Consider the following 18,446-nt stretch of genomic DNA (forward strand, 5'->3'; position numbering starts at 1 on the left):
GGACCAGGCAACAGTTCTACGCGGAATTCCGTGATCCTGTTCAACTTCCTGTAATCGACGCAAAATCTGTGTGTAGCGTCTTTCTTCTCTACCAACACGACATGAGAGCTATATGCCGACTTAGTTGGTTCTATAACTCCCAAATATATCATAGCTTGAATTTCATTTCGGACAGTTTCTAATTTCGAATAGGTGTAGAGGATATGCTTTTAACTTCACTGGCTTCTCATCCAGTAACTTCAGGGTGAACTCCTCCAACTCCGTCTTGTCAAATCGTTCTGTCAAGAAGCTCGAGAAGTCATGGAGTAACGATTCCACTTCCTTACGTTGCTCTAAAGTTAATGTCCCGTCAAGGACAACGTCAACGTAGGTTTCTTCTCTCTTCAAAGGACAACTAGGGAGTACTTGCGCCTCTAATCCGTTGTCCTCGGGTTCTTCTATCACAACTGTAGCAACCACGAACTCTGTGGGTGTCTCTCTTTCACGGTAACGTTTCAGGAGATGTACGTGGTACAAATTCTCCTTGTCTTCTACCCGGATACGGTAGTTCTGCACACCTTTTTTTCTCCGTTACCACGAATTGTCCCCTCCATGAGACTTGACATTTGTTGTGATCTAAAGGCAGCAACAACAACACCGTGTCACCCACCTCGAAGTGACGTTCCTTCGTCCTGTTTTTTTTCTGCCGCCGGTTTTATCAGACCTACTAGGTCAATCGCCACCTTAGAGAAAGGTTCGTCAATCAGTGGGGTGGTTCATAGTGGCACTGGGCGATGGGAGGTCTTAGGTGCCACCCGCTGACACTTGTCACACGACAAACAAAACCTCCAAACATACCCGTACACACTTGGCCAGTAGAACTCCCTCACTAACCTAACGCTGGTCTTCGCCACGCCTATGTGGTTTCCAAGCAGACCCTCATGTGCCAGCGTAAGCACTTCTGCTCGCTTCGCTATGGGCACAACAACTTGTTTAAACTATCATTCTCTTTCTTGGAGTACTGATACAAAATACCGTGTTTCGTCGCGAACTTCTCGCCGTCTGGCAATTACCGTATGGACCCATCTTTGTGTACCTGCGTTCCTTGTTCAGAGACAAGTCTTCCTCTTGGTTTCCTCAACTCGCCAGGTAGAAAATTGTCTGTGGGCGAAGTCGTGGGTCTTAGCAGCTTTGACCCTGACCTTCGCTTCATAGCCCTCGTCTCAACTGACCCCACGTGTACAGGTGTGCACGTCATAGGGTTAGGCTGTGGAAACACATACCAACACCCTAATATTACGTCATAAGACAGTCCCGACAAACACGCTGCTTGAATTCGTCCCTTTACGTACGGCAAATCAAGATCAATGTTAACGACCGGGAGTAACTCTTTCGTCTGGATAGCGACCTGAAATCTCCAGGCTTAACATATCTACTTTCTACCAAGGCCGGATAACTACAGCTGGTATCATACAGCACGGTTGCCGTCTCACCATTAACCGTAGCTACCGCTGTGTTAGTCAACTCCACTGTTTTCTGTTTCTTAACAGTATTCGGAGTTACCGAATTAATTGTTGTCGGACGATACTTCCTACTATCCTTAACGACATGGCTTGGTCTGTTGCAGCCGTAAAACACCAGCTTACCTTTCCTCCCCGTGGTATCCTTCTGTGCCCCTGAGTCTCCCCCGACCCACGAAAATGTTCTCGGCTGAGATTAACAGCCCCTGGCCTCCCACCATTCTGACCATTCCGTCTTTGGGATACCACAGATGGTTGGAAGCGAATGCGCTCGGCCATCAAGCTTATATCATCCAAGGCTGAGAATTCAGAACACTATTATGTCTTTTCTGTATGTACTTAAGACGCGCTCTTTCAAAATGTCCTCGCGTATGCCTTCATACGCTAGCGCGGCACCAGGCATTTTCATCCATTTATCAAAAATTACGCGTAAGCAGCTATGGAATTGCGAGTGCATTTCGATAGCTCTCTTCGGCGATTCTCTGAAGAATTTCCGAAACGTTTCCGCCGACAGCTCAAAGTGCCGTAGTAGCGCTATCGCTTTCTTTTGAGAGTTGTAGTCGTTTACCTCATTCTGTGTCATAATATGGTGGACGTCATTCGCGGCACCCTGTAAGAATGCTGAAACAATGATAGCCCACTTGTCGTTGGGTAGCTGATGAACCAGTGCCAACTTTTCGAACTGTGTCAAAAGGTTGTCAGTGATTTCGTCCTTGTGATTGAACATGAACATGGTGATCTGTATTGGTTGACTGTCTTCAGATCGCCTACATGTGGGTCCTGAACGTACATTCAGGTCTTCACTCCTTCTGGACTCTGCTTCGATCCTCAGTATCATCATGGCTAACATATGTTCACGTTTTCTAGATTTCTCTTCGACCTGCAATTTGGCTAGTTCGAGCTCTCGTTCGCGCTCAGCTGCTTGTCTTTCTCTCGTTCAGCTGCTTGTCTGTCTTTCTCTGGGTCCACGGCTAGTTGCTCACTGTGTTCTCCAACACTCCGCTCAACAAATTCAGTTAACTAGGCTCCTTCGTAACATAAGTCGTCCTTACCAAATGACTTAAATTCAGGGTTGACCTGCATATCTCTTCTCTCAAGAGAATACAAAAGTAATTTTTCGCTTTACTTCACAAATTTAGAATACGACCCGACAGCAAGGAATCTGCCTCAGTCTCGTTGAACATGGACATGGTGATCTGTATTGGTCGTCTGTCTTCAGATCACCTACTTGTGGGTCCTGAACGTTCATTCAGGTCTTCACCCCTTCTGGACTCTACTTCGATCCTTAGCCTCTCCATGGCTACATATGTTCGCGTTCTCAACTAATTGGGCCCCTTCTTAACGTAATTCGTCATTGCCAATTGACTTAAATTCTCTAACTAACTGTCTGTCTGTCGCCAGCCTGGTCTACTTGTACGGTGATACAAGCATTAAGTCCTTTACCTACACTTAAGTTTTACTGCCCTACTCGAATATAGACCCACACGTATTTATCCTAATTCTAGTATGGTCATACTCAGTTAAACCAACCTATTCTTGCATCAACAATCAATAAACAGGCAGTACACAGCTGCAATGTTTCCCCAAATTCAGCATAATGTTTACACACTCAAGGCGTAATTATTACTGCGGTCAGCCTGACTTCTAGATTTCAAAACCTAACAGTTCCCTTTTCTATTCGTCAAACGGTTAAATAAACGAAGGCTTAATTAAGAATCACTTCCTCTTCCGACACAGACATTAGAAATCAATGCAGGATAGCGATTTAACAAGCACCTGTCCCCATAAATCTAATTAATTGTTCTCTGGTCCAAATTAATGTGCTCTTTATACATCGACATAAATTTGCACCCTTACACGATTGTTTTGTTGTCTGCTACTTGAAATTGCAAGATAATATTTCATCAGAGTAGGGTGTTCCAGAGGAAGTCCATCCTCCATTATTCAATGTTTTGCACTGACTGCACAACTTATTATTATTATTTACCTGAAACGTGTCTCTAATCTTCCAGACAAATTCACATAGCGACAGTTTGCCCCTCGAACAAAGATGGACACCAGCTATATTATATAATGAGAGAGAGAGAGAGAGAGAGAGGTTGTCAATGTAAAGTTACAGAATAAACTTTCTTGTACTAGCTCGATGGGTCAGGCTTGACAGTAAATTTAAGAAAATTGATAAATCAAATATTTCAAATAATAGTTTTATAACTTTGGAAACTGAGGTGTTATGGAAAGTACTATTATTGAGAATCCGACCTCTGACGTTCGAGCCAGTCGACAATGAAAGGTAATTACACTATCGTTTTCAACAATTTCCCTTCTGACCATTCCATGTATTTTCTTTGAAAATACATTTTTGAATTATAAAGTTCGAATTATGTACAGATAAAACGCGTACTGTTGACGTACCGGTCATATCAGATAGAAACAAGGACAATTTATTTTTCTCATAAACATTTCTCAATAAAGCCATTCCATGTTTCCGGTATTCCTCTGCAATCTTTTTTTACACTCAGGGTTTCTCGCATATTATTTCCGGGGTGGAGGTGGGGCTGGGTTAAACATGTAGTGGTAACCTATTAAGTTTTACAGATGTAGGCTTAAAGATACTTTTGAGGTGAAATGGAGGGGGGGGGGGACAAATGCCCCTTCCCACGTGCGTATGTGTGGGCGCCCATGTGTATACTTACCAAGGCGCCCGTGTTTACCCTTACTAGTAAATTTCTGTTGCTTTAAAAATCGATATTTTAAATCTGCCAGATCTATCCGTCCCTAGTTTTGGAAAGGCTAAACCTCTTTCGATGTGATGTCAAGGATGACATTTCCTCGGTCTGTTTGTCGTTTTATTTAGTTAATATTCTCTGAAGGATTTTATATAAGCCGTTTGTAGCGGGGGGCATCACATGCAAATTCAAACAACAATATTTTGTATGCTATAATATGTAGAATTTAACTGCAGCAGCGATAACTGACGTGACTTAAAGATTAGTGTTCCAAGGGGGAAATATAAACAGGTCGAGTGCAGTTTTCTCTGCAGGGTTTGTTTTATTTCTTAATTGTGTGAAATGACTGCATCCTAGATGCGAATCAATGGAATCTTTCTTCCCCTAAAAATGAATAATCTTCACTTGGTATTCTACAATGGTGTTTTATAACTATAAATAATATCTAGCTGATCGTTCAGCAAATTACACGTACTGCTAAAAATCGACCAGTGTAGCTCGGCAACAGAGAACAGAGAAAATCTTACCAATCAAACGTTTATTCAAAGGCAATATATTTCTAGGTAACATGTTATAATCATGTAACAAGATTCCCAAGAAATGACTGATGCTATTTTCTTTTAGCGTGAGATACTTCTTATTAATTTAAATTCCTGTACTGTATTTTTCAGATTCTGCTGTAAAATATTGAAAACTTAACCCAGTCCATAAGTTTTGAAACATGCACTCCTCGGCTTTCTTCCTATGCGTAAGCCACTGGTTTGGGATGATGTCATCGTAGTGGAGGCGTACATTGTTCAAATAATGCCGATTGTCATTTATTTTTTTCAACGACGTGGCCCACAACTATCCATGATGTAGGCATCATCCTCATCACGACTGCAGCTGTTGTCGTTCTTTTTTTCTTTTTCTTTCTTTTTTTTTTTTTTTACCCAGCTCGAACGATGGTTCTTTATGGCTAGTCGTTTCTTATCTTGATAATGTTAACTGTAGGCTTGGTCCAAATTCGAGGATATGGCACAGTATTCAAAGTCCCAATACATTTTCCATAGGTATGTATGTTATAATTACTCCACCTATTATTAGTCCAAAGCTTTCTCAGGCTTTCCCAGAGGTTCGTGGGGCATTGTTTTATTATTATTATTACACGCGAGGATACAACCTCAGTTCCTTTATGAAACCAAAAGATCATCATAGTCATTTTCACACAGTTTTACAAGAATTACTTCCCTTACTTTAAGCTTTAGGCAAGCTACAAGTAGAAAGATTGCAAAAAGGACTATATTTCGTCAAGAATTCACAGTTTTAAATAGAAAAGGACAAATTCCAAATCACCCATAATGAAGTTTATACCATAATTATAAATTTAGTTGAAAATATTTCCCGTGATTCAAATCTCACTTAGATTAAGTCCGTCATTCGCTCTCGTTAAGTATTCTGCTGCCAACATAAGTTGGTTACGTAGCTAAACTTGCGATACGTCTTCTTATTCAAAAATGTAAATAATGTAGATCTGATTTGCATTAAACTGTGAGAAGTTATCTTTCATTCTTTCTTTTCTCGGACGCAATTTTCTTAATCTGTCACCTTGTATGTTTTCAGCTTCTGAAAGTTGTGAAGACATTTTATTCAAGATCACGATTATCCTCAATGACCTGACAAGATTAGGTCCTATAGATCATTGTCAGATACTTTTTTAGCTGAGAAAACCTATCCCATCCGGTACGGTCATGCGTATTTGACGTAGGGCAACTCGAGTGACACACTTACATGAATAGAACATTTGTCATTATAGATCGCCGCATATAGTAGTATACAATAATATGCCAGCCCACAAGTATAACAGTTGAACTGTACGTTTTCATCAAGTATTTTTAACAATAAACGAGTACCTATTGTTTTACATTACTGCATCGTGACTCTCATCTTAACTCCGCCCCCGCCCCCACTTATGACTGCATGGTAATGAATAATCCGAAAATAAACAAGTTGTCTAATTAGCAGCAAACAATGAACACCAAAGGCGGCACATCACATATTAAGCAGATTCCTCAAAGATTTGACATTCAGTTAATAAATTAAATGGGAATGAATGTGAATCCCCAAACTGCTGATGATGCATTGGATTGGCTACCTGGAATTTCTCTCTCTCTCTCTCCTTAGTTTGCTAACTCCATGAAAAAATATGGATGATAATGATGAGTTAACTCATCCTGCGATACATTTGCAATGACCAGTTGCAACAGTAATATGAGATATGTGTAACTCGTGTGGCTTCTTGGATTGGGCTTGGGATTTGATTACGCTACCATTTATAATGCTGTGTTCACCTGTATGCATCCATCCACTATGAAATGAATTATATGCAACAAAGAGATTTGTCCTCGTGTTTTCGCGAGTATATAGTCTTGAAGAGTCATCTAAATACACGTAGATTTGTACAAATTGTAATTCTGGTCACACAGGAAAATAGTCCACCCACCCTTTTCCTTTCAGAAATGGTTCATCCAACTTTGTAAGTCCTATCCAGGACCGCGAACAAGGTAGGACAAATTACAGGGGTTCACCGTTGTTTCAATTTGTGAGTCATTAGGGCCTACTGGACAAGTTTTCCTAGGGCCCACAAATCCTGTCCGCTGATGCTTTTTGTGCTCATATGTACTTTTCTCTTTTAGGCAGATTACTGAACTAATCACTCATGATTTTTAAACACACTATTGCTGTGAAGGGAGTACAGATGTTAAACCTTTACAAATTTGTTTTGAAACTTTCTTCACGAACATACACTATGTTAACGACAATCGCTTAAAAGATGCCCTACGTTGATTGCACATGTGTTAAATATTGGAGTGGAAAAACCCAAATTCGACTTCCTGAAAAAGGTCTATAGGAATCAACACCAATATCATTTGCTGAGCCATCAAATACACTATAGAAGAAATAGAATTTTAAACATATTTACACAATTTGTCATGGTATTAAGGACGTGGTAATTACAACTGATATGAGCTAAAATCAAAATCCTACTTTTTGAAAGAAGATCCTGTAAAAACAGAAGCTGATTGTGTCGGCCAGGAATGAGAAATATGGGAATATTCTCTTCATGGGACTTAAGCATTGTCCAAAATATTAACTAACTGTGTCAGCAAGGCTGACATCATTTTGGGGGAGTAACTCAGAGTACATTCCCTTTTACTGTCGAGACAATGACTTTCTTCCTGACAGTTATATAAATAAATTATATATATATATATATATATATATATATATATATATATATATATATATATATATATATATATATATATAAGAATGTCGCTTTGTTTGGAAAATGTTTAGAAAAGAGAGTTACAAGTTGTTTCTCAAGGTCTTTGGAAGGACTTCCAAATGTTTAAATGGAGTATTTATTTAATACAAAACTAAACTTTCTCCATGTTTGCTTTGTTTATGAATGCACATATAGGTACAAAATAAAAAGAAAATAACAACACAACTAATCAAGGACTTCCAAATGTTTAAATGGAGTATTTATTTAATACAAAACTAAACTTTCTCCATGTTTGCTTTGTTTATGAATGCACATATAGGTACAAAATAAAAAGAAAATAACAACACAACTAATCAGCACACTGCTAAAGCAAATACTACCCCTACATCTGGTAACTATGTCATGTACCATCCAAATAGCACACTACTAAAGCAAATACTACCCATACATCTGGTAACTATGTCATGTACCATCCAATCATCACACTACTAAAGTAAATACTACCCATACATCTGGTAACTATGTCATGTACCATCCAAATAGCACACTACTAAAGCAAATACTACCCCTACATCTTGTAACTATGTCATGTACCATCCAAATAGCACACTACTAAAGCAAATACTACCCCTACATCTGGTAACTATGTCATGTACCATCCAAATAGCACACTACTAAAGCAAATACTACCCCTACATCTGGTAACTATGTCATGTACCATCCAATCATCACACTACTAAAGTAAATACTACCCATACATCTGGTAACTATGTCATGTACCATCCAATCATCACACTACTAAAGTAAATACTACCCATACATCTGGTAACTATGTCATGTACCATCCAAATAGCACACTACTAAAGCAAATACTACCCCTACATCTGGTAACTATGTCATGTACCATCCAAATAGCACACTACTAAAGCAAATACTACCCCTACATCTGGTAACTATGTCATGTACCATCCAAATAGCACACTACTAAAGCAAATACTACCCCTACATCTGCTAACTATGTCATGTACCATCCAATCATCACACTACTAAAGTAAATACTACCCATACATCTGGCAACTATGTCATATACCATCCAATTAGCACACTACTAAAGTAAATACTACCCATACATCTGGTAACTATGTCATGTACCATCCAAATAGCACACTACTAAAGCAAATACTACCCCTACATCTGGTAACTATGTCATGTACCATCCAAATAGCACACTACTAAAGCAAATACTACCCCTACATCTGGTAACTATGTCATGTACCATCCAATTAGCACACTACTAAAGTAAATACTACCCATACATCTGGTAACTATGTCATATACCATCCAATTAGCACACTACTAAAGCAAATACTACCCCTACATCTGGTAACTATGTCATATACCATCCAAATAGCACACTACTAAAGTAAATACTACCCCTACATCTGGTAACTATGTCATGTACCATCCAAATAGCACACTACTAAAGCAAATACTACCCCTACATCTGGTAACTATGTCATGTACCATCCAATCATCACACTACTAAAGTAAATACTACCCCTACATCTGGTAACTATGTCATATACCATCCAATTAGCACACTACTAAAGCAAATACTACCCCTACATCTGGTAACTATGTCATGTACCATCCAAATAGCACACTACTAAAGTAAATACTACCCATACATCTGGTAACTATGTCATGTACCATCCAATCATCACACTACTAAAGTAAATACTACCCCTACATATGGTAACTATGTCATGTACCATCCAAATAGCACACTACTAAAGCAAATACTACCCCTACATCTGGTAACTATGTCATGTACCATCCAATCATCACACTACTAAAGTAAATACTACCCCTACATCTGGTAACTATGTCATATACCATCCAATTAGCACACTACTAAAGCACATACTACCCCTACATCTGGTAACTATGTCATGTACCATCCAAATAGCACACTACTAAAGTAAATACTACCCATACATCTGGTAACTATGTCATGTACCATCCAATCATCACACTACTAAAGTAAATACTACCCCTACATCTGGTAACTATGTCATATACCATCCAATTAGCACACTACTAAAGCAAATACTACCCCTACATCTGGTAACTATGTCATGTACCATCCAAATAGCACACTACTAAAGCAAATACTACCCATACATCTGGTAACTATGTCATGTACCATCCAAATAGCACACTACTAAAGTAAATACTACCCATACATCTGGTAACTATGTCATGTACCATCTAATCATCACACTACTAAAGTAAATACTACCCCTACATCTGGTAACTATGTCATGTACCATCCAAATAGCACACTACTAAAGCAAATACTACCCCTACATCTGGTAACTATGTCATGTACCATCCAATCATCACACTACTAAAGTAAATACTACCCCTACATCTGGTAACTATGTCATATACCATCCAATTAGCACACTACTAAAGCAAATACTACCCCTACATCTGGTAACTATGTCATGTACCATCCAAATAGCACACTACTAAAGCAAATACTACCCATACATCTGGTAACTATGTCATGTACCATCCAAATAGCACACTACTAAAGTAAATACTACCCATACATCTGGTAACTATGTCATGTACCATCCAATCATCACACTACTAAAGTAAATACTACCCCTACATCTGGTAACTATGTCATATACCATCCAATTAGCACACTACTAAAGCAAATACTACCCCTACATCTGGTAACTATGTCATGTACCATCCAAATAGCACACTACTAAAGCAAATACTACCCCTACATCTGGTAACTATGTCATGTACCATCCAATCATCACACTACTAAAGTAAATACTACCCCTACATCTGGTAACTATGTCATATACCATCCAAATAGCACACTACTAAAGCAAATGCTACCCCTACATCTGGTAACTATGTCATGTACCATCCAAATAGCACACTACTAAAGCAAATACTACCCATACATCTGGTAACTATGTCATGTACCATCCAAATAGCACACTACTAAAGTAAATACTACCCCTACATCTGGTAACTATGTCATGTACCATCCAATCATCACACTACTAAAGTAAATACTACCCCTACATCTGGTAACTATGTCATGTACCATCCAAATAGCACACTACTAAAGCAAATACTACCCCTACATCTGGTAACTATGTCATGTACCATCCAATCATCACACTACTAAAGTAAATACTACCCCTACATCTGGTAACTATGTCATATACCATCCAATTAGCACACTACTAAAGCAAATACTACCCCTACATCTGGTAACTATGTCATGTACCATCCAAATAGCACACTACTAAAGTAAATACTACCCCTACATCTGGTAACTATGTCATGTACCATCCAATCATCACACTACTAAAGTAAATACTACCCCTACATCTGGTAACTATGTCATATACCATCCAAATAGCACACTACTAAAGCAAATACTACCCCTACATCTGGTAACTATGTCATGTACCATCCAAATAGCACACTACTAAAGCAAATACTACCCATACATCTGGTAACTATGTCATATACCATCCAATTCACCCAATTTTGTCCCATGATATGCATTTATCCATCATGAAAACAGGTAACACCAATTCTGAATTTACAAAAATTTGTGCTGCATTCAGTTTTAACATTCTGTATTCCCCAAGACGAATTCTAGTTTTAGGAAAACTCAAGAAGTAGCTCAAGATGACCCAAGACTGTTATGTATATTACTTGTAAAGATATGGCGATTATGAAAATTATTACTTCAGTTATCAAAAGCATGGACAAGGGTAACTCTATTACACTTGACAACAGGTATATCTTCTCATGTACGGTGAGCATCTAACTCTGAAGCGGGAGGTCGAGTCATATCAAAGACATCTACAAAGTTCATGGAGTGCTTTAATATCATTTGATTCCCAAGTCCAACTAGATGGAAAGTCTTTTGGTGAAAAAGACACATGTCAATATGATGATTCATTGAAAAGCCATTGCCTTAATGAGATGTTTTGAAGATTACCGCTCCAGTGGCCTAGTGGTTAGAACATCTGCCTCGGATGTGGGAGGTTGCAGGTTTAAACCCCGGCCAAGTCATAACAAAGACTTGTAAAAATGGTACTAACAGCTACCTCGATAGGCACTCAGCATTAAGAGGTTAGTGTTAGGGCTGGTCGGCCTGGTGTCAAGATTATATGACTGGGTGGGACATGATGCTGCATGTCTGTGGCATGATGGATCTTCGCAAAAATTTAATAAACAATTTAGTCATCGCAACAGTGTTAATGAATTTATATAAAATTAAGTGTTCCCGGGTAGAAGCATGTATTTTTTCATCTTCTGTCTTTTCTATTCATCCACCTTCCATGAGAACAACACATTTGTACTCAGATATTACATAGTTTGCCTCATCAAACTGAGGTTTTAGTAGTCTCAAGTAGTCACATCCTGCCTGTCATGACATCCTGCCTGTCCCTCTTTCGGACTATCACGTAGTCCATGAGATGCCAGTGATTACTTAGATCGTGGATGCATCAATGATGTCCTACTTCGTGCAGGGAGGCTGAAGACAGTGTTGGTGACTCCAGGTATAACAGTATAGATGCATGCAATTATCTAGTTTGATGATTCTAGCTCATGGATGCTAATGCATATGTCTGAGCAAAGGTTGGCCCCCTCCAGGGAGAGAGAGAGTGTTATGTGCTATGTTTAAGATCTATAAATAAAGAATGATTGAGACTGTGTAGATTTTATTTTCTTGAGCTAAGTTTAATTTAGCAAGATCTTCAAAACCTTAACACCGATATTAACAAAAACAAGCTATCTAGTGACCTTAATTTCGGGTGTGGAAAGCTGAATACCAGAAACGTACCAGAATTGTTCTGATAAAAATATACTTGAAATTCAATTCGAACTTAACTGTGTATGCCATTTACATAAAATTCATAACAAATGTTTGGTTCTAATTCAATCAATGAAGATGTATGATTTTTTAAATTAAAAAAGAAGCATAGTTATGGTAGCGATCAATATATACACCCTGAGTGAAGATTTTAATTTTACTCGATTGTTACTGTCTGTAAATCTGCAACCGCAGTTTGTTATTTGTGCTTGGAGTTGTCTGTGATTTTCCATTTCCGTCAACACAGTCTCAAACTCGTCCGCACCGATAATTTTATCCTCGATTGCAACTAAGTACAAGTTACTAATAGTACTAGGACTGCTTTGTGTGGCCGCAAGCGATTCAGAATAGACGCGTACTCGGGAATGTAGTCGCATCGAAATTAACTTGCTAGCTTAACCAGACTCTGGTTACTATTGATACAACCAGGACAACAATGCCGATTGGTGCACATACAATGGTGGATGTTGTTGACAACAATACCGATTGGTGCACCTACGAAGAATGATGTTGTCGTGATTCTAGTCACACCAAAATCCACAGTGGCTGCCACAGCAAGACCAAAATTATCATCTACACACACGTTTGTATTTTACAATCAACGCAGCTCTCTTGGCAATTTTACTTTGCAGCTGTTGTTCCACTTCGATTATTTTTCATGTCGCTATGACTGAGGGTCTGTCATTGTTCATCTATTAATAATACAATCGCGTATTTTAATTGCATGACATGCAGATCATTTTTTATTCGGTCTTTACATCATGCACTGGAGCAATAAGCATGCGCACTTCTAACCAGTTATTCTTTTTGACAGGCACAATTGTCGCGCAGTCATAAGATACCTTTGCCACGGTCTGAATCCATTATTTATACATAAAGATAGAATCTAATCTTACGCACAAACATCACTGGACAGTTAACAGAAGGCTAAGAACCCATCAGGATAAATTTTGAGTGCTTCAAAGTGAATTTCATCTCCTGTGGTCCATAATGTTGTTAACCCAACTGTGTAAAACTTATGAACTTCACTGTCCAGCTTAAAAATTCGTGATACTAATGGTACATGATCAAAACTAAGATACCGCTTAGCATTTATCAGTATTCCCATTCAACCCCACCCACCATCACTTCCAGTTATAACATACAAGTATGATCCAGACAGATAGACATGGTTGATATAACACGTACTTTAACGTAAAATCAATAAGTGCTTGTGGGGCCAGTGTATGATCCAGTGCATGAAATGCTTCAATGACTAGATGGCCGTGTATGGGGACATTTATCCGTCTTTGTACTGGTATAGTCGAAAGAAACAATGGTTGTTGTCCATGCCTGGATGAATATTTAACAACTTCGATTTGCGGTGCAAGTCCATACGAATTAAAATACCAACCATGATGAGATTTTACAACACATCGGACACAGTGAGTGTCAAGTCCTGTTGATTACTCTAGAATGATGATACCAGTTTCACGTGTGCGTGGTACCATTTATGCAAGTTCATCTCACATAAAACACAACGAAAATATTTGATCTATTTTGCTATTGCAAATAAAGCAAGATTGGTCAACAGACAGGTAAACAGCGTGACCTTCTGTGACCTGGTAATCGAAGACCTTTGCCTGAGGGTATTCGAGGACTCGTGCCTGGTAATCGAAGTACTCTTCCTTTTTTATGCATCCACCAACCGTTTTTTTCAAGCAATTCCAGATGCAGTTTGACAGCTCCTAATGCCGCAGCTTGTGCAACTGCTGGATCCACTACTGTCAATAACGCTGGAATGGCTACAAGGAATTGAAATATTCCAAGGTTCTTTTGCATTTGTGCCACCTCTGACCTGGATAACTTTAATGATACTTAAGTGTTTTTGTGTTTGGCCTCATTAAGCTGTGCGAGCTGTGTTTGGGCCAGCCACACGGGGACAATTCTAATTAATTTTGCTGCAGTTTCAGTGTGACCCCACAACTGTTTCTGATTGCATCTTTGATTTTTCCCAGCTGACTTTGAGTAAGACCAACATACATTTTGTGATGGGACATTACTCTTAAAATACGTAACACATTCAATTATGAATTTTCCACAGGTACATCGATCACCCTCATTCAGACAAACAACCTCAAGCAAGTGTCTTGTCGGAAAGTGTCTCGGCATAGCATCGATATCCACCACAAGCGTTACTGATACGTAAACGAAAATACATATAAACGACAGAAATCTAAACAGTTCAAAGTGTTATAGTGAGAAGTAATACATCCTGTACAAAGTACGAACGTTGTGTTGGTAAATCTGCAGACGACGTTATGATGCCGGTCAATATACGACCACAGACTGTGATATGCCTGTACAATATTAGAGTTGTTTACACAGCTAGGCTGAATTTTTCTCATAGGGTTCTTGATGGTCATTTATCCGCAAAGATACATCGGTGACTCTAAGTTTTCAAATATCTATTTACTATGTGTCTGATCATTGTCTCGCGCAGTAAGTCGAAAAGCCAAGAACTCGAGTTTTGGTGCAGTAAGGCCATGTTGGGTATTTCCCTGCCAGGTAAACTGTCTCACAATAGCAGTGGGTGGGTGTGCGTCTATAGCATATGCGATAAACTACAATTTTTACGTGGTTCCCGACTGCTTAAATGACATAAAGCATGACTCTACTCAGTAAAAAGGATAACACAGCCATCCACAGTGATAATGTTAATGTATCTAATAAAACGCTGCCAGCAGCAGCACCTGTATCCTGCCAAACGGCGTCACTGAAATTGTTTCTACGAAACAAAATGGTCATGTGTTTAGCATCAAATATCACCTTGCAAACTTTCTCTGCAAAATCCAATGGCACACGAAAATATCAAAGTGCAAATGAGTTGTAATAGACGGTGTGCAAATCCAAGGTTAAACTCAGGATCAGGACACGGGAAATTTTCTACAGCTGCATCATCGTCAACAATAGCATTTCGAGGGAGATTATAGTTGGCCTACGATCTGCATGATCAATTTCATCTTAGAGAAGCATCATGGTTCATGTGTAATCATTGCTGTATCAAGCGAGTCCAAAATCACTGTGTGCAACAGTGTCCAGAACGTATTCGATTTATTTTTCATCGATGGAGTAATGTGCACTGTTAATTAACGCCACGATACCACTGTTAACAAAACCTACAAGGGTATTGGCAACATAATTGGCATTTGTTCTTCCGCACGTCTTCCTCCTTCAAAAATGCCTGAAATAGAAGGAAAAACCTGGGTGTCTTGCACTCGCAATTCTATTTTTAACTGATTGGAGGCTCTGACTAGATACGAGTAATACTGGAAATCTCTCTTGCTTCGATCCAGGCGTTCTCGTTTGAAATTCTCTTTGAACTGCATGGTTTACAGATTACTGATTTTTAAAAAAAATACAAATCCACTCCCGATGACCAGCGTTGCAATCTCGGAATCTGACAATCGCTGTTGAGAGACTTCGTTGATGATTTTACTCACTGCATGTAACATTGATTCGGTCGATGGCAATATAACTGGAGTTGTCTTTGGTGTTTGTGTTGCTGATTATCGTATCTGATCTCGAAGGGTCTGAGTCGCATGCGAGACCCGTTGTTTTAATTCATCCACGGCGACGCTTTTAATTCTAACCACAACCCGCCTGACAATTTGCTTAGCGATGCAGCAGTGTTGCGAGATCAAAGCTCCGAGCACCTTTGGTCCGCCTGCAAATAATCCACAAACAATGTCACTGGGCACAGTACACAGGTTTCATCGCCGTAACTAAGCGAGCAGGTTTCGCACATCCACGCACCACTTACATTGTTGTTATTATTAAATATCAGGCCATCTTTAATGTACAGTTGTATCGTCAATATTTTATACCGCAGATCCAACACGTGCCATCTTGATCCACCAGGGAAAACGAATATGGGTCGGCCGATTATTATGGCATAGCAGATACACAAGTGCTGCAGGTGTAATCGAGATCAAATAATCTGGTACCGCGGTGGGTGAAAACCCAAACAAAATATTCTCGTGTAAAACTACGCCTGTCCTGTCAGACCTGTTTTTGTAACTGCCCCTGATGGCATCACAGGTTAAACTGACTTGAGCTGTTGAGGTAATTCTCACAATGTCAGGCCCGATATGTTAAACAGTCCATTTAAGTTCCGCGTGCAAAATGTGCATACTTTCGGAGAAGATATTGGAGCCAACCTAGCAGTTCTCAACAATGATTGCCCAATAATTTCCGGATAATATGAAGATTTAATGTCAATAATGGAACTGAGCGTGGGCTCGTGTTCACAAATAGAAATTGTACAGCCCATGCCAGTCATCACCTAAATTCTTTATCGAACCTTGTACTTATTTGAGGTAATATCATTGTCACGTTTGCTCAACCCCAGTTCGTAAGACGTGTATAAAATAACGTATTAGTACAAGCCATGGTTGCTGTCTAAACATTCCACAGGCAAGAGTTAATCTCTGACGCCAGGTTACCATGACCAGAGAGACGATCCGGCACCTTGAATCGGCAAACGCGTTAGATTGAGTGATTTCCCACCTACGTGTTACAGCTTTGTCCAATGATCAGAGGAACCCACGAGGAATGGGGCGTGTTCTAAATCCATCCCCACGTGGACAGACAGCGAGAATGACATTGTCCGCTAAGTTTGATTGGATTGAATCAAAGCGATATCCAGTCAGAATTGAGACGGAGAATGTGGTAACGATTTCGATCCAAATTATAACTTCTAACTATCAAGCGAAAATGTAGTTCTCCTGGGAAGATTGCTGAGCAAATATGATTACTCCGAGAGAAAGCCACTCATAATTTTGTGGGAAAACTTATAGCGGAGACTTTAAGGAAAAACAAAGCTTCATAAAGGAAGCTTTTTGGGGAACAAAATTTCCGGTTCAGATAAGTCCAGAGTCTCTAAGAAGGGAGATGGAAGTAAGACTAGCAGAGCAGTCGGAGTCGACGAGTCAAGTCGGGACAGAGTCGAGGAGGAGGAGGAAAAGGAGTCGAGGAGGAGAAAGTGTCGGTGAAGAAGGAATCTGGACAAAGTCGGGAGGAAGAAGAGAAGGAACTGGAGGAATGGAAGAGGAGAATACACAGATGAGTAGAATACAAGGACAGGTGGAAACCTATCTCATACTACAACTCAAATGATCAATAGGTTATCACAGGGTCGAGCGGAAGCAGAATACTTGGTGAAATTTTAATTATTTGATTACTGAACTGTCATTAAATTAGTATTAGTTGAATTTCACATTTATGTCTATTCAATCGTTTAACCGTTGGCATTGCAGACTGGGGGCTCGGAGCTTTACATCTATCTTTCACTAATTTAACTTCCAACGAAAATTGAGCCTGGGTGGGACTTCTATAATAATTTAAATAAAATACTGGAAGCACCCCGCCCCACACCTACCACACTGACGACATAACAATCCCCGTCACGTATCAATTGTATACCATAGAGGGAAGCTCAACAGTGTGCCATGTTCTACCATTATCAGACGAAAACACAAATTCATTTTTCCCGGACAGACCACCAAATGGTTGGAATCAGATAGTAGGCCAATTGTAATACGCTTGCAATGCGGCTAGTGCAATATGAATAGTGCGCGAGTCCTTATTGGTCACAGGTGCAGAAAAGTCACAATGACCTCTGGCTTGGTGCATGAGATGGTGATCACCAAGGTCACGCTCTGGCCTGTATTTACAGTCACTTGTTGCATTGATGCATAGATTTCACGTAGCCCACGAAGTATTTCACCGCAAAGCATATCCACACGTACCGTCTCAGTTGTTTCAGAACTCAGAATGTTGTATATTTTGTGGATATCTACATCAAGTTCATGCATCAACGCACGATACTTACCTCAGTCTGTGAGAAGATTAGTGAGCAATCACTGACAAATAGTAGTGGCTTTGTTGATGAATCTGGCGACATTGTTGCCTGCACGAACTGATCCCACGAGTATTTCCAATCGATCCACAAGGTCGTTAGGGTCACACAGTCCACAGGGTGCAAG

The sequence above is a fragment of the Sinohyriopsis cumingii genome, chromosome 5, assembly GCF_028554795.1.
Source record: "Sinohyriopsis cumingii isolate HCF-2022 chromosome 5, ASM2855479v2, whole genome shotgun sequence".
NCBI lineage: Eukaryota > Metazoa > Mollusca > Bivalvia > Unionida > Unionidae > Sinohyriopsis > Sinohyriopsis cumingii.